The following is a 22,076-nucleotide window of genomic DNA, read 5'->3' as shown; positions in this document are numbered from 1 at the left end:
GCTGTGTTTTGCCTCATAAAACACATAATCTGCAAACCCAAAATGCTGGCAGAACCAGCTATGAGTATTTATGGACTGACGAGAGGCCATCAGAGAGGGAAACAAAATACATAACTGGGAAATCTTTTTCTCTGAATGAAAGAGACAATCCCTACAGATATCTTTGGTTTTAGAATCACCCCTGACCAGCCTCGTTGACACTTAGGCGGTGTACCTGGAAGAAAATCTCTTTAGCTTTCGTTTCCACCTCTCTCTTTCTACCACTTTGAATCAAAACGTGGTTGAAATGAAATTTGGGGGGTAGAGAGGCCTTTTCCTGGCTGAAGTGACTTTCTTAGTAACAGAGGTAAGCTGTTTCAAACAGAAATAGTAATCAATGAAAGTAACAAAATAAAACATTAGAAAATTTCTCCTCAAGAAGTAATGATTGCTGAAAGCATACAAATTCAATAGAGCACACAGGCCAGTTATTTGTCCATATTAACATTTTTGAGAAATTATATTAAATAAGAAGTGAGAAAATACATTGTTGTGTATAAATGGCACCACCTATTGACACAACTGAGGAACTGCATGTATCACTACGAGCCTTTTAGAATTTTCTAACACTGACCATTAACATGGTTAGATATATTTTACATACAGTTTCTTGGAAACTCAGTACTGTAACCTGAAACTAGTGTTATATGGAGGCAAAGTAAGAAGTTTCAAGGGATGTAAATGAAAATCCTGGATACTTCCCCAACAATCAAAGATTTCAGGAAGAGGGTCAATCTCATGGTGGATAAACTTCTCCATGAAAGATCTCTTCTTTGGGGTTAAATGACAACTTCAGTTTTTAAAATTTAGGTATTCCTGAGAGGAATAACAGCTACTTACCTATTCACCTTGCCTTCCTGGCCTTCCTCCCTTTCTTCTTACCATCTCTCCACAGCAGCTGTTGGAGCCCTTTGGTTAGCAAGGTCCTAGATTACAGTGTTAAATAGGCCTAATTATTTATATCCTGTATTTTCTATCCTATATAATCCTATTATTTATATTCTATAAATAAGGTAATTATTAGTTATCCACTGTTTGAACTTCTTTTTTTTAAATGTTTATTTATTTTTGAGAGAGAGAGAGAGAGAGAGAGAGAGAGAGAGAAGGGGAGGGGCAGAGAGAGAGGGAAACAGAGAATCCGAAGCAGGTTCCAGGCTCTGAGCTGTCAGCACAGAGCCCCTCGGGGCTCCAACTCACAAACTGTGAGATCATGACCTGTGCTATAGTCCGATGCTTAACAAGCCACTGAGGCGCCCCACTGTTTGAACTTCTAAAGGCAGAGTCATTACTTGATTCAAGTTGAGAACAGACTGGTAAGAAGTGGGGCTAATCCAGAAAGAACAGGTCAGGCAGGCAACAATAATAAAGAAGGTGGGTGGGGAGAGGGGTTCCTATGAGTGTGTGTGGTGAGAGGAGGGGAACAGGTGGTGAGGGAAGCAAAATCAAGAGAAAGACCGTCTTCCAAAGCTGTATTTTATCTGCCTTATAATTTAACCAAGGCTCAAAAATAACTAGCAATTTTCCTAACGTTTCTTAATATCTTCACTTCCATGTCACTTCGTCTTTCTTGGAGCCCACACTTTAAATAATTGTTTTTAATGTTTATTTTTGAGAGAGTGAGAGAGAGAGAGGGAGAGAGTGGAGGAGGGACAGAGAAAGAGGAAGTCACAGGCTCAAACCCATGAACTGTGAGATCATGACCTGAGCCAAAGTTGGATGCTTAACCAACTGAGCCACTCAGGTGCTCTGAGCCCACACTTTTAGTTATTTCCCCACATTGCCTTCGGGTGTTAGAGAGGGAGAGAGACAGGGAGAAAGAATGAAACAGAAAGGAAGGAGAGCAGGCAAGATCTCTCCATTTCTTGCCTGTCTTATACTTAATAAACAAGAAAAGAAAGAAAATCATCTTCTTATTTTTATTTGCTCAAACTTGTCCCTCTCTTCTGGGACATTTAAATATGATGAAAGTATCTGTTCCTGCTTGTGCTGATGTAATACCTCCTCATCTCTCTCCCTCTTGTTTTAAATTTTTTTTAACGTTTATTTGTTTTTTGAGAGACAGAGAGAGACAGAGCATGAGCAGGAGAGGGGCAGAGAGAGAGAGGGAGTCACAGAATCCGAAGCAGGCTCCAAGCTCTGAGCTGTCAGCACAGAGCCCGACGCGGGGCTCGAACTCACTAGCAGTGAGATCATGACCTAAGCAGAAGTCAGATGCTTAACCAACATAGCCACCCAGGTGCCCCTCTCCCTCTTGAAGACAAACTTCTCAATGCTGATTTCTTCTCTCCTTCTCTCTTCAGGTGAAAAATACTTAACCATCTCCCCCACTCGATTAGCAACTTTTAGTAAACTTAAATTCCATCCTTTCTGTCTGGCGAGAAAATCTCCCTTTCATTTGCCTTGTTCTTCCCTGTTTGATTGAAATCAAAGCCCAGTGTCCTTTCCACAGTTATCCATTATATCTTCTTCCTGATCTGAATTTCCTTAACTCTTTGAGGGATCTCCTTAAACATCAGTACAGAAATTTCCACTTTCCTTTCTCCTACTTTCCAGGCTTCTTGTACTTGTTTTGCATAGCAAGTGCATTTGCTAAAAGATAAGATTTTTCAGACCCTGTCCAACACCACCCTACAACATGCACACACACAAAAGTGTGTAATTACATGGCAAAACAAATGCAGTGAGGATCTAGAGCATTCTGAACTGTCATTGTACAAGTAGCACCAACAGCAGAAAGCTACTCATTATTATTGATAAACTCAAAAGATAAAATAAAAGAGAATGAATAGGAAAGAAACAAAACCTTTCATCTGACCTCAAACTTGAATTCAGAACATAAACAACATTAAGAATTTTATGCAGTGTCCAGAGAAGTATATTCAATTAAATATACAGAGAATATGCAGTGTCCAGAGAAGTATATTCAATTAAATAGACAGAAGTATATTCTGGCCAGAGAAGTATATTCAATTAAATAGACAAGTATTTCCTATTTATTCTATTTTTCAGAAAATCTTATGTGTTTTTCATAAAAATGTTGATCCTATTGAATTGGCAGATATCTAAAGTTATTTTAACAAGTCATCTTTGGCTACTACTTTTAAATTTAGCTTTCAATTAACACTCTGTGTTTTACATTTTGTTTAGGACAATGCATAACCATTAATGGTGATGCATTTTTTTTTTTTTTAATTTAGACAGATTTGGAAAAGCAGTATAGGATCTGCAAAGGAAGACAAGGTAAAGAATATGTTTTCTTTTACTGGAAATAGATTTTTTCCTTAATAATTTTAGAAAGAAAAACCAAAGAGAATTTAACAACTTAGCATGTTTTCAATAAATACTTTGATAGTGTCTTGCTTTGGTTTGTAATAATACAAAAAGTAGGACTGATACTGGTATTTTCTGTTATATCCTGTATGTAAGCATTGTTGGTTAGTGGTTTTGCATTCATTGCAATATAATCTTTTTTTTAAAACACTAAGTGGGAGCCTGCGTGGCTCAGTTGGTTAAGCATCTGACTCTTGATCTCAGCTCAGGTCATGATCTCACACTTTGTGAGTTCAAAGCCAGCGTCACACTTTGCACTGACAGCATAGAGTCTGCTTAGGATTCTGTCTGTCTCTCTTGCTTTCAAAATAAATAAAGAAGCTTAAAAAAACACTAAATGGAAGAAATTAGCCACTGTGATCGTATCTATTCAACACAAATTCGTTCATCTAAATGATAGCATTTAGTGTAGAACGGGACCTTATGATAGACCTCGCTGAGTCCGGCCCAATTGTCATCCTCCATCCTCATCTATGGAAAAAAGGAGGAAGCTCAGACATGAGGTAAAAGCTCAGACGTTCCACGAAATCAGGGCTCTTTGCCTGTTTTGTTTGCTGATCCATCCAACTCTAGAAAAATGTCTGGCAGGTGGGAGGCAGGTAGTAAATATTTGTGAATGAATAAAAAGTTTGTCCTAGCCTTGTACTTTTCTCATGACACACACTAATATAAGAAAATTATTGTAATTTTTCCAACCTCTTATTATTATTTTTTAATGTTTATTTTATTTTTGAGAGAGAGAAAGAGCGGAGAGAGAGAGACAGAACATGAGTGGAGGAGGGGCAGAGAGAGAGGGAGACACAGGATCTGAAGCAGACTCCAGGCTCTGAACTGTCAGCACAGAGCCTGAGGTGGAGCTTGAACTCAAGACCTGTGAGATCATGACCTGAGCCAAAGTCAAACGCTTAATCAACTGAGCCACCCGGTGCCCCTCTAACCTCTTATTTTTAAAAGTACAAACTTACAGCGATGCCTGGGTGGCTCAGTCAGTTAAGCATCTGACTCTTGGTTTCAGGTCATGATCTCACAGTTCATGAGTTCAAGTCCTGCATCAGTCTCTGTGCTGACAGTGTGGAGCCTGATTGGGATTCTCTCTTCTTCTCTCTCTGCCCCTCACCCACTCACACTGTCTTTGTGTCTCTCAAAATAAATAAATAAACTTAAAAAAAAATAAAATAAATTAAAAGTACAAACTTATAGTAAAGTGGAAAAAATTGTGCAATGAATACCTAAGTACGCTTTACTATAATTCACTAATTATTAACTTTTTCCCACATTTGTTTCATCTTTTTTTAAAAAAAAAATTTAACATTTACTTATTTTTGAGAGACAGAGAGAGACAGAGCATGAGTAGGGAGGAGCAGAGAGAGAGGGAGACACAGAATCTGAAGCTGGCTCCAGGCTCTGAGCTGTCAGTACAGAGCCCAACACGGGGCTTGAACTCACAGAGGGCAAGATCATGACCTGAGCTGAAGTCGGACGCTCAACCGACTGAGCCACCCAGGCACCCCACATTTGCTTTATCTTTGCTTCTAAATGCAATACATCATCCTCTTCTTTATTTAAAAAAAAAAAAAAAAAAAAAAAAAAAAAAAAAAGGACATCCTCCTGCAAAAATACAATATAAAAATCTTACTCAGGAAGCTTTACTCCGGTACAGCACCATTACTTATTAGGCATTCCACACTCAGAATTTTCAACTTCCTCCCCAAACAGAAAGGTATTTTATTTACAATGTTTCATTTCCCCAATCCACCATCCTATCATGGATTGTGTTCAGTTGTCATGTCTATTTAGTTGCCTTTAATCCAGAACAGTTTCCTAGCCATCAATTTATTTTTGTCTTCTTGTTACATTTCTATTTTTGAATAATTGATACACGTCATATGTTTTGCAGAATGCCTCTGAATTCTTGATTATATAGTTTCTTCTTGATGATTAGGCTCCAGTCAAATATTTAAGGTCACTGGAGTACCACAAAGTTACGTATGTTCTTCACAAGGCATTGTGTCCAGAGGTCTATACATCTCAGTCTCTCTTGTTATTGGTGACCGCACATTTGATCTCTTGGTTAAAGTGCTGCCTGTCAGATGTGTCCTTTGTAAATGTACTTGTTCCCTTTAATAAGTAATAAGTAACACTGGGAGCGATTCTTTGAGATTAAAATATCTTGTTCCCAACTTTTCATGCGAGGATTTTAGCATAGATCAATGAATCTTGTCTGAATTCATTATTGCTCTGATGTTTCCAAAATGATGATATTCTCCTTCTGTCATCATTTCTGCTTTGTTGTTGTTGTTGTTGTTGTTAGCATTCTTCCGGAAACAAGAGCATTAATTTCTGGTTTCTCTGATTTTGTTTTTAAACTAATGGATTATTGTTCTATACATTAAAACATAGTCCTATGGTTACTCATTTAAGGGATTCTTCAAAGTAGCACCTTTTCTGCAAGGACTGAAGTCAGTTTTCTGTGCTTATTGCTGTCTCATTTTCCATAATTATCCATTAAAAGATTGTAATTCAAATATGTGTTAGAAGAAAAATACTGCTAATTTTGAAAAGACAGACTTATTATGCATTAGACTCAGATTAACCAATTTAAAGCACCAAAACAATTAACTGTAGGAGAAGAGGTGGGGTTCATGGTAGTGTCAGTTCTCAGTTATTTGGATAGTTGTGAAAAATGGTAAGGCAACACATAGACATATATCTACATCTTATATAAAAGAAACCAAGAGATTATATACTTGTCTTGATATACTTGTCTCCATGAAGAAGGTGAAGGATTTTTCTTTTAAATAACTCAGTAATTTTTTATACTATATTTATTTTATGTTTTTCTAGCAAATATACTAGAAACCAAACTTCTTGGAGCAAAACAAAAGTGAATAGCATGCTGTGTATTTCTTTATTCTATGTCTTGTTATCTGAGTGTATCTAATAAGATGTTGATCTTGGTATCCAAACAATTCTTCTGATTCATGCTTTCATGTATTTATTTAATGGGATGTTCATCCCTAGATGAATGTAGGAAGTGACTGCTTTATAATTTACATAGGAACATACACAAGAAAATGTTACGTATCTGTGACATCGTCATTAACAATCATAATAAATGTATCATGAATATAGTCTAATTATTTGTTTAAAAAGCCCATCCTGGGGCAACTGTATGGCTCAGTAAGTTAAGTGTCCGAGTCTTAGTTTTGGCTCAAGTCATGATCCCAGTTTCGTGAGTTTGAACCTCACATTGGGCTCTGAGCTGACAGTGCGGAAATTGCTTGGGATTTTCTCTCTCCCTCTCTTTCTGCCCCACTCCCTTTCACACATACTCCCTCTCTCTCAAAATAAATAAATAAACTTAAAAAAAAAAGCCCATCCCTAGCTGGTGTGTTCAACTTTCTGAAAATGAAAGGTTTTTGAGAATCTGCTAATGAGTTTTTTTACTCCATTTCTTGCCATGGTGTGCTATTGGCTCAGTGTGTGGGAGGTTTTTGTTTGTTACTCAGCTGCTGCCAGGCCATCAGTAAAACAGCTCTGTTTATACACCTCAACCCTGTGGTTTTGCTCACAGGATTGAAAAACGTTCCTGTTATTGGTCGAGATAGGGGGAAGGACTCCACTAATGCTTAACTTGTAGGCCCAGAAAGTTGCAAAATCATGTGTCCATATAGAACATGACACTGTGGGTCAAGGTTACCCGGACAGGGTCTAATTATACAAACATACTAGCTGCAATTTGATGTTTCTTTGTTTTCTTCACTCTAACCTCTTACCTTTGTGCAATAGAACATTTGAGAGAAATGTATTTGCCAGAACAAAAATATTCATTTGTCATTATTTTCATATTTTTGAGGACTATTCTAAAGGAAGGTTATAAGTTGTGTGCTTAGTGTATCTTACCAAAAAAGAAGTCAAAGCAAAGCAAAACAAAAACACAACTCAAAAATAACAAAATTCAAAAGTTGAACATTCAAGAGGCATGAGGAATAATATAGTATAAATGATTTAAAAATTTTCACCATGTGAATTTTATACTACAGTGGTATAGTTTCTCTCCAAATTCATGTCCACCTAGAACCTCAGGGTAAATTAATTTGGAAATAGATTCTTTTCAGATGTGATTTGTTTAAGGATCTCAGATGATGAAATAATTCTGGATTTATGGTTTACCAGCATCAATTTGCCATCTGTGTGGAGAAAAGAGAAGATGTGGACACAGAGACATTCGCAGAGAAAGGCCATGTGAAAACAGAGGGAGAGATTAGAATGATGTAGCCACAAGCCAAGGGACTCCAGAAGCCACCAGAAGCCACCAGAAGCTGGAGAAGTTGAGGAAGGGTTGTCCCCCTGGAGCCTTCATTGGGAGTATGGTCCTTACAGCATCTTGATTTTAAACTTCTAGAGATCTGTGAGATAATAAATTTCTGTTGTTTTTAGCAACCACATTTGTTGTGGTGATTTGTTACAGTTGTCCTAGTACACATGTTGAAGAGAAATCAGATGAATTTTTAGATTTATAAAAAGTTGTGAGGTTCCTTGGCAAATATAAGAATTTTAAAACTGAAAAAAATAAAAATAAAAAGACTTTTAAGCCTGATGAAAGAGCCTAGTTCAACTGTGTTTTTAAAAGGTGACTGCTGAGACTGTATGTGAGATGAAACTCATGCGCAGCTCTGTGGCAAAACAAATGTGACAACCCAGATCAATGTCAGATAGATGTAGAGGATTTTTTTTTTAATTTTTTTTTCAACGTTTTTTATTTATTTTTGGGACAGAGAGAGACAGAGCATGAATGGGGGAGGGGCAGAGAGAGAGGGAGACACAGAATCGGAAACAGGCTCCAGGCTCCGAGCCATCAGCCCAGAGCCTGACGCGGGGCTCGAACTCACGGACCGCGAGATCGTGACCTGGCTGAAGTCGGATGCTTAACCGACTGCGCCACCCAGGCGCCCCGAGGATTTTTTTTTTAATTAAAAAAATTTTTTAACGTTTATTTATTTTTGAGACAGAGACAGAGTGCAAGTGGGGGAGGGGCAGAGAGAGAGGGAGACACAGAATCTGAAACAGGCTCCAGGCTCTGAGCAGTCAGCACAGAGCCTGACGTGGGGCTTGAACTCACAGACCGCGAGATCATGACCTGAGCCGAAGTCAGACGCTTAACTAACTGAGCCACCCGGGTGCCCCTTAGATGTAGAGGATTTTTTAAACAAACATTATTACAATGGCAAGAAAATTCATGAACATTTATGTTGCATCATAAGACCAAATTCTTTGTAACATTTTCAGTAAATCAAGAATAATGAAAAGTATTTTTATACAGTACTTGAGTTAGCATTAAATTCTCAGGGTTAATTATCCTCATTCAACAAAGATAAAATACCTAATGTGGTCCAGATACTGCTTGCAGTTGCATAGGATGCATCAATGAGCAAAACATATGTCCCTATTTTTTTGGAGCTTCTAGTTTAGAAGAGATGACAATAAACCTAATCACTAAGTAAGTTACCTAATGAGTTGGAAGATGAAATGTGTTATGGGAAGAAGAAGAAGAAGAAGGAGAAGGAGAAGGAGAAGGAGAAGGAGAAGGAGAAGAAGAAGAAGAAGAAGAAAGAAAAGGAAAGAAAGAAAGAGAAAGACAACATGGCAGAAGAGATCAAGATTTCTCAGTTTTGAGGAAATGGTGTCAATTATTGTAATAAGTGGGGTAGGCAGTGTAGACATATTTGGGAAGGTAATATTTGAACAGTTTTGGAAGCAGTAAAGGAGAACATTGAAAGCAGTAAAGGAGAACGCAAGAGGAGAACATTCCAGGTACTCTGCATAGCTAGAACCAAGGTCCTGTGTGGAAGCTATTTGTTTTTGAGGAAGAGCAAAGAAGCCAATATAAGTGGACTGTAGTAAGAAAAAGAGAGGGGAGAGGATCAGAAGGATAATGGGAAGGCATATAATACTAGGCTTGTAGACCACTGTAAGAGTTTTATCTTTTATTTTAATAAAATGGAAAATTTCTGTGAATTTGTTTAAAGAATGACGTGAACCTATTTATGTTTATTCTTGCTTAAGGTACTGGGAATAGCATATGTGTGGGGGGTGGGTGGGGTGAGTGAGTGGGTAGTGGAGAAGGTTGTAGGAAGCTGTTGGATTCTTACATTTTTAAAGGTAGAGCCAAAAGGATTTTCTTGTGGATTACACGTGGACTGTGAGAAAGAGATAGGAGTGAAGGATGACTCCAGGAGTTGTGACCTGAGCAATCAGAATGAAATTGCTATCACATGAGATAATAAAGGCTCTTTGTAGATTTTGCAGAAGTGGCAAGGTTAGCTCAGTTCTAGACCTGTTGAGATTGCAATGCCTATTAGCCATTCAGGTAGAGATGTTGGGCAAACATTTGGAGAGGGTTGAGTCTGGAGTTCAGAAAGGAGGTCTGGGCTGGAGACAGACATTTAGGAATGAGTGGCAACTGGATTGTATTTAAGGCCATTAGAATGAGTCATCAAGCCAGGGAGTGTAGCTAGAGAAGAGGAGATGGTCAAGGACTGACCCCTAATCTCTAATTTTAAAAACTATGGGAAAAGGGAAGACCATATGGAGTGACCAATGAGAGGAAGGCAGGAGAAAAACCAAGAGAGTGAGATATACTTGTCTCCAAATGAAAAAGGTGACTCACAGGGGAAGAGTAGTCAACGGTGTTAAATTCTGCTAATGATTCAAGCAAGATGAGACCTGAAATTTGACATTGAGCTAAACACTGTGACAGAGTCAGAGAAGGGGTAGTATGAATATTCCAGTGGCCAAAAAGAGAATCCAAGAAGAAAAGTTTGAGACAGTGCATATGAACAACTCTCTTGAGGATTGTTAGTACTAAATGGAAAAATTAAAAACAGTTCTGACACGCAAAATGTGGTCAACAAAAGTTTTCATGAGTTTCAAAAACAACAGCATGTTTACATTCTTATAGATATGATACACTTAAGAGTCACAACGCAACCATGTAGAAGAAAGAATCCATAATTGATGGAGCAAAGCTCTTGAGGTGCCATGATGTAATACACAAGTGAAAAGTTTGGTGTGGATAGTTCATTTATGGTAAAGGGCAGGAGCACAGAGTACGTAGGGGTTGATGGTAGGAAGCGATGGAAGAGTCAAAATGGAAATTCTCTTCTGATTGTTTCCACTGTTTCAATGAAAATGAAATCAGAATCATCAACTGAGAGTAGAGATAGGGGTAGAGGAGAGTGTAGAAGGTGTGAAAATTAATAGGATGAATGGTCTGGGGATGTATCAAATCACTTCCTGGCAATGTAAAAAGCCCACTTGAGGGTCATGGTTATGATTACGTGAATTCAATAGTGTGGCACTTGTACTGGACAAGTACAACATTTTCTTGTGGATGTCAAAAGGTAGAAACAGGTAAAATTAATTTTAATAATATATCTTATTTAACAATAAATTAAAGTATTATTTTGACCTGTAACCAACATAAAAATTACTAAGGAGGCATTTTCCATTCTTAGTGTTTGGTCTTTGAAATCTGATGTATACATTACACGCACATATATATTTGGACCAACCACATTTTAAGGGTTCAGTAGCCACATGTGGCTAATGGCTCCTGCACTGGTGGTGTGGGTCTGGGTGATCACTGCGGAGTGACTGGCCAAGAGACAGTGGAGTTCAAGGTCCTCAGGGGAGGAGGAGAGTTCAGGGAACTAAATGGTGAAGCTGTTGGCAGGATCATCTATACATATATTGAAAATTTCAAAAAGCTAACAAAGGGGAACTTTTGAGGAGAATGACAGACAATAACCAGGTAGGAAAAGTCAATGAGAAACAAGGAGGATGGTGCAAGAGTCAGCAGGTAGTAGCAACAGTGAAGAGTAATGGAGTTTTTAGGGAAAGAATAGTCTGAAAACAAGTAAGTAGGATTTCTGTCCCTTCCCATGGTACAAGGGCTGGAGGGAGAAGAAATAGCATATGGCAAATGGATTGTATTTAGAGCCATGGGAATGAGATCTTTGGGAGTCAGTATCTTTATAGGAGGTTTTCAGGGGAGTGAAAATAATAGGTTAAGCAAGAAACAACTGGTTTGCTTACAGCTCTTAGGATATGAATGTGTCTTTGCTGGCTTTGAGGAATTGTGTAATGGGCATTTTTGTATACATACTTACATTTTTCAGCAGAGGTAAGAAACCTTTGCCTAAATTTATAATATTAAAAACAATGATTTTTTCTGGACAGGGGAGAATTCAGGGAGTATAAAACTCAAGTTAATGATTGGTTATTTCTGGGAGGTGGACCTCTAGGAACTTTCATTTTTGACTTGGTCCCTTTTTATATTAACATGTTGTTACAACATGTATATTTTTGTTTGAATCAAAATAATCAAAGACCTATTCTCTCCGTGAGGTCCTTTAATTTGATGTAACCTCTTTCCTGAAAAAAAAAAAAAGGTTTTGAAAAGAATAGCTAAGTGAATATGATTGGGGTGTGGATGTGTGTGTATGTTAAATACCTCGTTAGATAAAAATACAAAGAACAACCAAGTGATCAAGAGTCAATAATGAAGGAAACCAGAATATGTCACCCCAAAATATACTTCTTTGACTTGAAAGTGATTTTAAGCTGAAGACAATTAAGAGGCAGTACATGCAGAAAAGACTCCCCCCCCCTTTCTGCTTAAAGGCAGGAAATGAATTCTCGTTTTACTGGAAATGGACTTTTATCAGCCCAGAGTAATTTGCAAACAAACCTTATTAACCTAACCTTTATCTTTCTAGTTACTTCTTCACCATACCCTTTTGTCCAAACCCCTTGGTCCTGTTATATATTTATTTATTTACTTATTGTCCAAAAGGTATAAAAGCTTCCTGTTCTGATCACTTTGGGTCTTCATTCTCTTATGAATGTACATGTACTTGAACAAATTCAATAAGATGTGTATCTTTTGTTCTCGTTAATCTGCCTTTGTCAGTTTAATTTTCAGACACAGCCAGGGACCCTAAGAGGGTTGAGGAAAACTTTGTCCTCCCTTACTATGACAATTCATGTGTCCTCTGTATACGAAGCAAATCCCAACCTTCAGCAGGACACACATGTTTCTCAGAAAAGACACCAAGTCAGACAGCTAAAAGAAAGCTGGAATGACATCTATTGACATAAGTGTATTTGCAGAACTGCTGAGAAATTGCCATTGATGTGTGAAATGGATTGAACAATCAATGACGGAGCACTGGTTCTTTATCTTCTGTTAAATAACATCTGTCCCTTGGTTGGTGGCAGCAGCTATGGTTTTCAGAGCCCGTGGCTTCTTTACAATTGTCTTTTTAGACTGGGGTGACCAAAAAGTTTTGCTGAAAATAAGCCACAATCCACTCAAGTCAGAATGATGACTTTAAAAAAAAAAAAAAAAAGTTTAAAAGTTACCATTATTTTTGTTTTTATAGAATTCCTTCCTCTTACATGTTGTGATTATCCTATTTGCTATTTTTTTGGTTCATCAGGTTGTTTATACTTTGTCAACCAGTTTGGACAAATATCAAGATAATAAACTCATTTAGGTGACAGAATTACTTGATTTTCGGAAGGCAGCATAAAAATAGAAAGAGCAGTGGACTGACTGTGTCTCCCCCCAAATCATATGTTGAAATCCTAACCCTCAAAGTGATGCTGGTAGGAATTGGGCCTTTGGGAGGCGATGAGGTTAGAGGAGCCTTCCAGCATGGGTAGAATGGGATTAGTGCTTTATTAAGGAGATCCGACAAAGCTCCCTAGTCCTTTCAGTCGTGTAAGGACCAGTGAGGAAACAAGCTCTCTCCAGACACTGGATCTGCCAACTCAATGACCCTAGAATTCTTAGCCTTCAGAATTATGAGAAATAAATATTTATTACTTACAAGCTACCCAGTTTATGATATTTTTGTTACAGAAGCCCAAGTGGACTAAGATAGTATTTGACATAGGATTTGAGATTTGTAATGTGAACTCTATTTGTTGTCTGTGCAGCCATGAGAGGTCACTCGAATTCTCCAAGGTAACTTTTCTGCATCTGTATAATCAGTATAGTATCATCTCACAAAGTTGTCACAAGAATTACATGAGATAACATGTCTGCTACAGGGTAAACTCAACACATGTTAGCAGTCATTGTTCTGGATTAGCCCATATTGTCAGTTAGGAATGACTTGGACAAGTTTTTTTGGTTGAAAGATTGACAATAATTTTAATTTCAAGGATACATTCCTAATTTTTACATAGAAAAAATATCACACTTATTTCAGTCCTCAAAGGCATTTGCAGTCTATAGTCTTTTATTTGTCTTGTAGTATCATTAAAAAAAACCTTCTGTATAATCAAATCAATCATGTAATATCATTAAATCAAACTCATATAACTTTGTAGTGTCTACCATGAGTAAGAAAAGTTATTGTGTTCTCTGGAGGATATAAAGCCTATTCTTTCTTTCTTTATTTTTAAGTTCATTTATTTATTTTGAGAGAGAGAGAGAGCACACATGTGCGCACATGAGCTGGGGAGTGTCAGAGAGGGAGAGAGAGAGGATCTCAAGCAGGCTGTCAGCACAGAGCCAGACTTGGGTTCAAACTCACGAACGGTGAGATCATGACCTGAGCTGAAAGTAAGAGTCAGGTGCTTAATCGACTGAGCTACACAGGCGCCCTTAAACCTGTTCTTTAAAGGCAGAGACAAAGCAAACATGTGTCAGATGTGTTTTCATAAACAATAGACTTTCTGAAATCAGAGGAATTCGATCTCACTGTGGGTAGATGGTGTTCTGAGATAGTCTGATAAAGGAAGGATTTCAAACAAATCTTCCAAGAATTAAGGAAAGCATTGGGAGATTATTCATTTAATTTTACACCCCATGAAAACATTTTGTAAGGTTGTGTTTATTACATACTGCAGAGGGGAGACTGCACACAAAGAACTTGGTTTCCCTCTTCCACTAACATGAGAGACTCTTACTTCTCCAGGGAAAACTCCAGCTCCACTTCTCACCCCGGCCTCTGGATGAAAATTAGCACACTCGGTCACCAATCACTGGTTATATAATCACAGTGCTTCTCCTTGTCTTTCATTTATTTTTACCACGTTGGACACAAAACAACGTCAAATCACCAGCTGAAATGTCAAGATTTTGATGAGAGGGACACTATATTTAGGATTTTCAGTACAGGATTTTCCAGATTTTATTCTATATAATACTAGTTCTTTGATAAATTTCTGTGGATTTTAAAAGAAGAATCACCTAAATTTGTGATTTACCATGCACTTTGGGAATTTTATTTTATTTATTTATTTTTTCCTTTTTTTATTATATGAAATTTATTGTGGGAATTTTAAAGGTTTTAAGAGGATTTGCAGGGCCTACTCCTGCTTGTGTACAGGTAGCATTTGATGATAGAAATCTTTATTTCCATTATTCCTATGAAATCAATGAGAAGTTTTGTTCCAGGCCATCCCCCACCAAAGTGATGAGTTACAACTGAAGTGTGCAAATAAACAAACCTTCATTTGCAATTTAGGCACATCATAATCCTCAATAGAATATTTATTGATTGAGATTAGTGCCATCCACCATCACCTTCATCCATATTCTAGGTAATCTCCTTATAATAGAATAAAGGAAACTTGTCTTTGTCTCATTATCAGAACTGTTTGTAGATTTCCTCAATTACTGATTTATCTTTATTTTAATAAGACTGTGACTCAAGTACTTATGTAATCTCCTTCTTCATATTGGCTACTGGAACAGCCAAATTTTGGCCCATCTTTAAAAACTGCCTGGATTCTTCCAGCTTGCATTATAATAATCTCATTTCTGGCTGAATCCTATTTTCTTACATTCATTTTCCTCTAGACCATTTCTCTTTATGTGCCTAGTTGTAGGTGCATTTTTTTCATGTTCATTGAATATATATCGTAAATTTCCTTAGTCTTTTTTTTCCTTTTGGAACAAGGGGAGTATAAACAAATATATAACTATATTTTACAAACTACTTGCATATGTTTTGTTTCATCAACTCAGTCTCCTTTTAGAGAAGCAATGTAATATAGGAGAATGATCATTGCATCCTTGGAGCCAGGACAGATGGCTTTGTCTCAATTCTGTCTTTACTAGTTGTTGCAGTTAGTTAATATTTTGAAATTCTCTGGGCTTTCCTTTTCTCAGTTGGTTAGAAATAGATAGCCTAGGTTAAAGACTTCAAGCCAATTGCTTTGGGCTGGAAGGCACAATAGAACTCCTGTTCCTGCTGTAGAATAGAAAAAGGTAGAATGACATGGGGTTAACTTCTGTCAGATGTGGGTTGGAAACAGGGCTGGTCTAAGATATGTGGGTAGCTAGAGTAGGCTAATTTTTTTTGCCATTTAAATAAATATGTCTTATGGATCTGTTCTCATTTGTTGTTTTTGTTTGTTTGTAAAGAACACACTTTGATTTAACCAGAATTACTTTTAAAAACAGATTCACACAATAATTCTCCTCCAATATCTGTACTGGAACAGATAATTTGAAAAAACGTCAACAAATGGCATCGTCATTATCTTTTATCTTTTAAATTCGAAAATAGCATACCAAAATGCTGAGCAACTATATATTGAAAATAAGTTATTCATTTCCACTAAACAGAATATTTTTGCATTATTTAGTTTCAGAATTTTAGCTCACATTTTGTCACACTCGTGGCAAGAATGTTCAACTACAAAAGGTCAGGGCTAATGAGAAGTCTGTGTTGCCTCTCTTAGCCTTGAGGATGCTTTCTATGTAGTCAAGAGAAAACTCTGGTTATATTTCACCCACAAGAAAAGAAGCTATGCATTCATGTTTGCATTCAAGTCATCACCCATTACCCAGTACATTTGTAACTCTCTCAGGCAAATGAGAGTAGAATACAGGCGAGCTTAAAAGATAGATGACATTTAATACTAAGCAAAACCCGGATATGATCGCCGTGTTCTGTTGGAACAGATGTGTCACAATTGTATGAATAGACAAAAGTGCTGGCAGAATTGAGCGTCACATGTCCCTGTCATTAGAGGCAAGCAAAACTCAGAAAGACCTGCATTGAAACAAGTGCAGTCACACTCTGGCTGGTCACACAGTAGTAACAGAACATTAAGTTGGATTTATGAATTTGAATTTATTGGATATACAGTTTTATTTGTATGCTTTTATAAATTTTCCCTGACGTTTAAATTCTATGCAAGATGTAAACATCCTTATAGCTGATATTATGTTTACCTAGATCTGAGTCTGGCCTACTCTTTTTTGCCATTTGGACCTAGTTAGTGTCACCCTTTCATAGGGGCCTTTCCTTATCAATCAGACCTTCCCACTCCATTATTCTCTGTCTCATGACTCTATTTTATTTTATGCATAGCCCTTATCGTGATCTAAAATTATCATTCTATTTCTTACTTTGTCTTAATTTTTATTGTCATTTTCCTCTCATTATAGGTATTAGCTTCATGAAAGAATGGATATTTTTCGTCCTGTTCATCATTTTAATCCTAAGGCTTAGAACACTGCCTATCATAGTCATCAGACTCAATATTCTGACTGAATGATACTTTTAGTACAAACTTAAATAACCTTATAATAAATGTAATTTAAATCATCACTCAAGATTGTTTGTATTTTGGTACACTATTTCAAAGGAATCTCTGTTATTGGACAGATGATGAGAATAGGTAACTTTTAACTTCTAAACCTTAGGTTATATTTATCATACCTAGGACATTATGAAATAGAATGTAAAAAATACTAAGCACTTGTTTCTACATCAGAGATATGAGTCTTTGGGTATCCTATTGATAGTTTATCTTATTAACTTTGGATATATTTCTTTCAATTTGGCCATTTAAATAGACCCAAGCCTTGAGGCAAATTTGGAACTAGACTTATTCTTTCACCAATGCCTTACTTCCTGGAGCAACTAGTAAATCTGTCATAAAGATCAGATTCTGGATGTTGTCATTTTATCACATCATTAAATAAAAGTTTAAATCAAAGTCAAATAAATAAATCATTACTGTGAAAAAAATGACTTCTTTATTGCATAAGATAATTAAAGGTATTCTTAGATTTACAGTAATGCAGAACATGGAACTTAATCTTTGATTAAGAAGAGAATCAGTAAAAGTATATAGAAAGGAAAAACTCAGATTACTTTTGGTCACCAAGTGCATGGGGGTTTTCCCCCTTCAAGCAATCTCTCTCTCTCTCTCTCTCTCTCTCTCTCTCTGCCCCTAGTTATTGCAACCACTGAAGACTTTAAAATCCCACCTGGACATCAGGTGAGAACAGGACAAAGGGTGGACAGAAAATTACACCACAGATCAAACAGATTGGAGGCTAGTGAGCAGACTGTGGTTACTCATGTTTTCACCAGGCATTGGCTACAGAAAAGATAAGTGGCCCTCACAGGCAGGGTCTCTGCCCTAGAGTAACAGGGTGCAGAGGCCACCATGAGCTCCCAGCTAAAAAACATGGGAGGGACAAGAAGAAAAGGCACTTCCAAGGAAGGAAAAAGAAAGCTGGACACCAGCTGGGTCTCCTAAAGGTTGACTCAATTCAACACTATCTACCTGGAGATAGTGTCAGATCCAACAGGTTAGGGGCTCAGTCTCACAAGACTGCCTTCACTCCACTTCAGATGTCAATCACAAGTAGGAGGTCCCCAGGTTCCCCACAACTTTTGTCCAATTTGGCTACAAATAGGAGGTCCCCGTGACCCTCTCCTTGCCTTCAGTTAATTTACTATACAGTGGCTCAAAGAAGTCAGGGAAACGTTTACTAAGGTTGGCCTTTTATTAAAGAACATGATAAAGGTATAGATGAGAAGCCAGATGAAAAGGTACATGGGGTAAGATATTTGGGGAAGGGTGCCGAGCTTCTGTGCCCTCTCTGAGTGTGCTACTCTCCCCACATTTCCACCAGTTCCCCAACTCGGAACCTCTCTTAACCTCATACTACTAGGATTTTTATGGAGACTCTCACATAGACATGATCAATCATTAACTCCATTTTCAGACTTTCTCCCTTCTCAGAAGAATGGGGGGCAGGACTGAAAATTCCAAGCTTCTAATCATAACTTGCTCTTTCTGGTGACCATCGCTCATCCGGGAACCATCCAAAACCTTACCCAGAGTGGCCTCAATAGAACGAAAGACTTCCTTCTCACACAGGAAATTACAAAGTTTTTAAGAGTGGTATCAGGAACCAGGGTCAAAGACCAAATATAAGAACCAGAAATGTTCCTAGTTCTCTTATCACTTAGGAAATCACAAGGGTTTCAAAACTCTGTGCCGGGGACCAGGGGCAAGGGCCAATATGTATTTTCTCTTATTGTCACAATGTGTTATTAAAGTCTAACAGTTGGGAGTTACAAGGCAGCTTCTGTGGGAGAAAGAGAAAAGACTTCAGAGAGAGCGACCTCCATTTGTATTCTGGCTCTGTCAGTTACCAGCATCTGTGGTCACAGTTCTTAGATGACTAAATCCATGAACCTATAGAACAACTCTAGCATAAGGCCTGGCATATAGAGGTTACAAAAACATAGTTCTTTTCTCTTATCCTTTATTGAATTTTCTCCATCCATTTGTGCAAAGAATTTCACAAAATTGGCCAATTATTGGGGAATGATCGATCTAATCTCGACCTCATGAGAATTCAAAAGGTACAGAAGATAGTTAGCTGCACCTGAACAACTTTTACTGAGAAGGTGCTTAGCAAACTGTTGACTTACTGACCTGCCTGTATGCAAAGATTAAGTAGAAATACGCAACACACAGTACCTACAGTTTCACAATTTTATTTTATTATTTTTAAAAAAAAATTTTAAAGATTTTTTTAAAGTTTATTTATTTTTGAGAGAGAGAATGAGAGAGAGAGAAAGAGAATGTGGGAAAGGCAGAGAGAGAAAGGGAGAGAGAGAGAGAATCCCAAGCAGGCTCCCCACAGTCAGTGCAGAGCCCAACGTGGGGCTTGAACCCGTGAATCGTGAGATCATCACCTAAGTTGAAACCAAGTGTCAGACACTTAACCGACTGAGCCACCCAGGCACCCTGAAGCTTCAGAATTTTAAAACAAAGCTCATTGACTGCCTTCATCGGTTATCCAGGTTTTTTCCTTCTCATGTTTCTCAATATTGTCAATAAGCCACTCTTCTGTTTGATACCTGAACTTTTAAATTCATCTTTGACTCTGCTGAAAGAAGGGTGATGAAAAGATGACATTCACTTTCGTCAAGAAGTTGTTGTGTCTCTGCTTACCCGGCTTCATACAAAAGATTCAAGGGGGAGAAACACACAGTACTCCTTGTCTAGAGGCAATAAAGCCTAGTGAGCAAGTCAGGGAGAAAACCCAGGGATAATAATTACATGTGATAAATGCTAAGAATTTAAATATAAAAATTTGTTGTTGAACCACTGGAAAGGAAGTAATTACTGTTACCTAGGGTATCATAGAGGGAAGTGCTATTTGAAATGTGTTTTTTTATTTTATTTTATTCAAAAAATTTTTTTTAACATTTATCTATTTTTGAGACAGAGAGAGACAGAGAATGAATGGGGGAGGGTCAGAGTGAGAGGGAGACACAGAATCCAAGGCAGGCTCCAGGCTCTGAGCTGTCAGCACACAGCCTGATGTGGGGCTCGAACTTGCGGACTGTGAGATCATGACCTGAGCTGAAGTCAGATGCTTAACCGACTGGGCCACCCAGACACCCCTGAAATGTGTTTTAAAGAATGAGTAAGAGTTCAGTAGGTGGAGGGACAGGGAGATTATTCTAAGCAATGAGAAGTTAGAAGATTCTCAGAACTTAGTGTCTATGCTTTGGATTTATTATAAGATGTTTGGGTGGAAAGTGAGAAGGAATGAAATCTGAAAATTACATAATCTAAGAGTGTGAAGTCTTCGGTTCTCTCTTAATAAATTAGGGCATTATGTCAATTCTGTTGAATGTTTAAAGATATAAGTTTATTCCAGGGGCTCCTGGGTGGTTCAGTTGGATAAGCGACCAACTTCAGTTTAGGTCATGATCTCACGGTTCATGAGTTCAAGCCCTTTGCGTGTCAGGCTCTGTGCTGACAGCCCAAAGCCTGGAGCCTGTTTTGGATTCTGTGTCTCCTTCTCTCTCTGCCCCTCCCCTGCATACACTCTGTCTCACTCTGTCTCTCAAAAATAAATAAATGTAGAAAAAAATGTCTTTAATATATGTTTATTCTAGTAGCATCAGAATTTTCTTCCCTCTTCCTTTTCAAAGAACAGACTTGTCTATTTGAGCATTTTGCAAATTTTCCTGACTCAAAACCCCCTTTAATAGTATTTTTAAAGATGGTTTTAAGTATTACTTTAGTAATAATAAGATGAACCATATGAAATTGCTGGTTTTTAGCCGTTTGGACTTACCAAAATAAAAATTTCAGATGATCCAAACTGTATATTGGGCTATATGAAGATTTTTCATCATTTCATTGATTTTATTTGGTTAGTTATAAAATGTGTTCTTTTTTTAAAAAAAATCTTTAACTTTTATTTTTGAGACAGAGAGAGACAGAGCATGAACGGGGGAGGGTCAGAGAGAGAGGGAGACACAGAATCTGAAACAGGCTCCAGGCTCTGAGCTGTCAGCACAGAGCCCGATGTGGGGCTCTAACTCACAGACCGCCAGATCATGACCTGAGCCTAAGTTGGATGCTGAACCAACTGAGCCACCCAGGCGCCCCTAACATGTGTTCTTAATACTTTCAAAACTTATTTATGGAGATTATAGCATAGTGCTTCTGTACAATTCATCCTATTCAGATAATTTTAAAATGAATTCTCATTTATAAATAGTACACTAATCTAAAAATATTCTATAAAATTTTATAATAAAAAGCATGACTTTTTGGCAAATTTCAAACGGCAATATATCAAATTTGACCTGGGGGACGAAATAAATGTTAAAATGTCAATTGGAGTTTTACCACAAATTATATCATCAATAGTGGACAAAAGCAGTTTTTAAAACCTTGTGTTTGAAAATACTACATCTTACATTTGAAATATCAATGGAATTATTTTTCTAATATTCATGGTTTTCAAAAAATAAGGAAAATATGAAAGTACAATATGAGTTTGTCTGTAAGCATTTCTCCACAAAGATCACATTCCATAGACCAGGAAAACAAAAATGTCACCTGGTGCCTGGCTCCTTTCTGATCCTTTTTTGCTGTGTGAGACTCAACAGTTTTCTTACCTACAAAATGGCTTAGAGTCACCTTACATAAATATATCTCCCAATATATATTTTTTTCTCCTTTTAAACTAGTCATCCTAAATCCACACAGGGGAAGACATAATCTCTTAATTGATCCTTAATTAACATCACAAGTACCCCTTCCCTTGAAATAGGTGTCCTAGTAGTTTCTTGTCTGCCTTTCCTTGGGTCTGTCATAATAAGCAAATATTAGTTATGGATGGCTGTTCCTGAGTTTTATGAGATTGACTTTGAAAAGCTTCTATTGTATAACTAAGTTTAAATGCTGGCTAAGGAGTTTTAATTTTCCTCAGACTGCCAACTATGAGAATCAATCAAAGCATTAACAACAACAACAAAGCAACATCAACAACAATTGACTACATGATACAATAAAAGGGAATTCATTCTGTCTGACCAAATGAAAGACTTCTTGAATGGCTG

The sequence above is a fragment of the Panthera pardus genome, unplaced genomic scaffold (genome assembly GCF_024362965.1).
Source record: "Panthera pardus isolate Hobbes unplaced genomic scaffold, ASM2436296v1 HiC_scaffold_13, whole genome shotgun sequence".
NCBI lineage: Eukaryota > Metazoa > Chordata > Mammalia > Carnivora > Felidae > Panthera > Panthera pardus.
The sequence above is the reverse complement of the archived record's forward strand: the minus strand, read 5'-3'. Positions refer to the sequence as shown.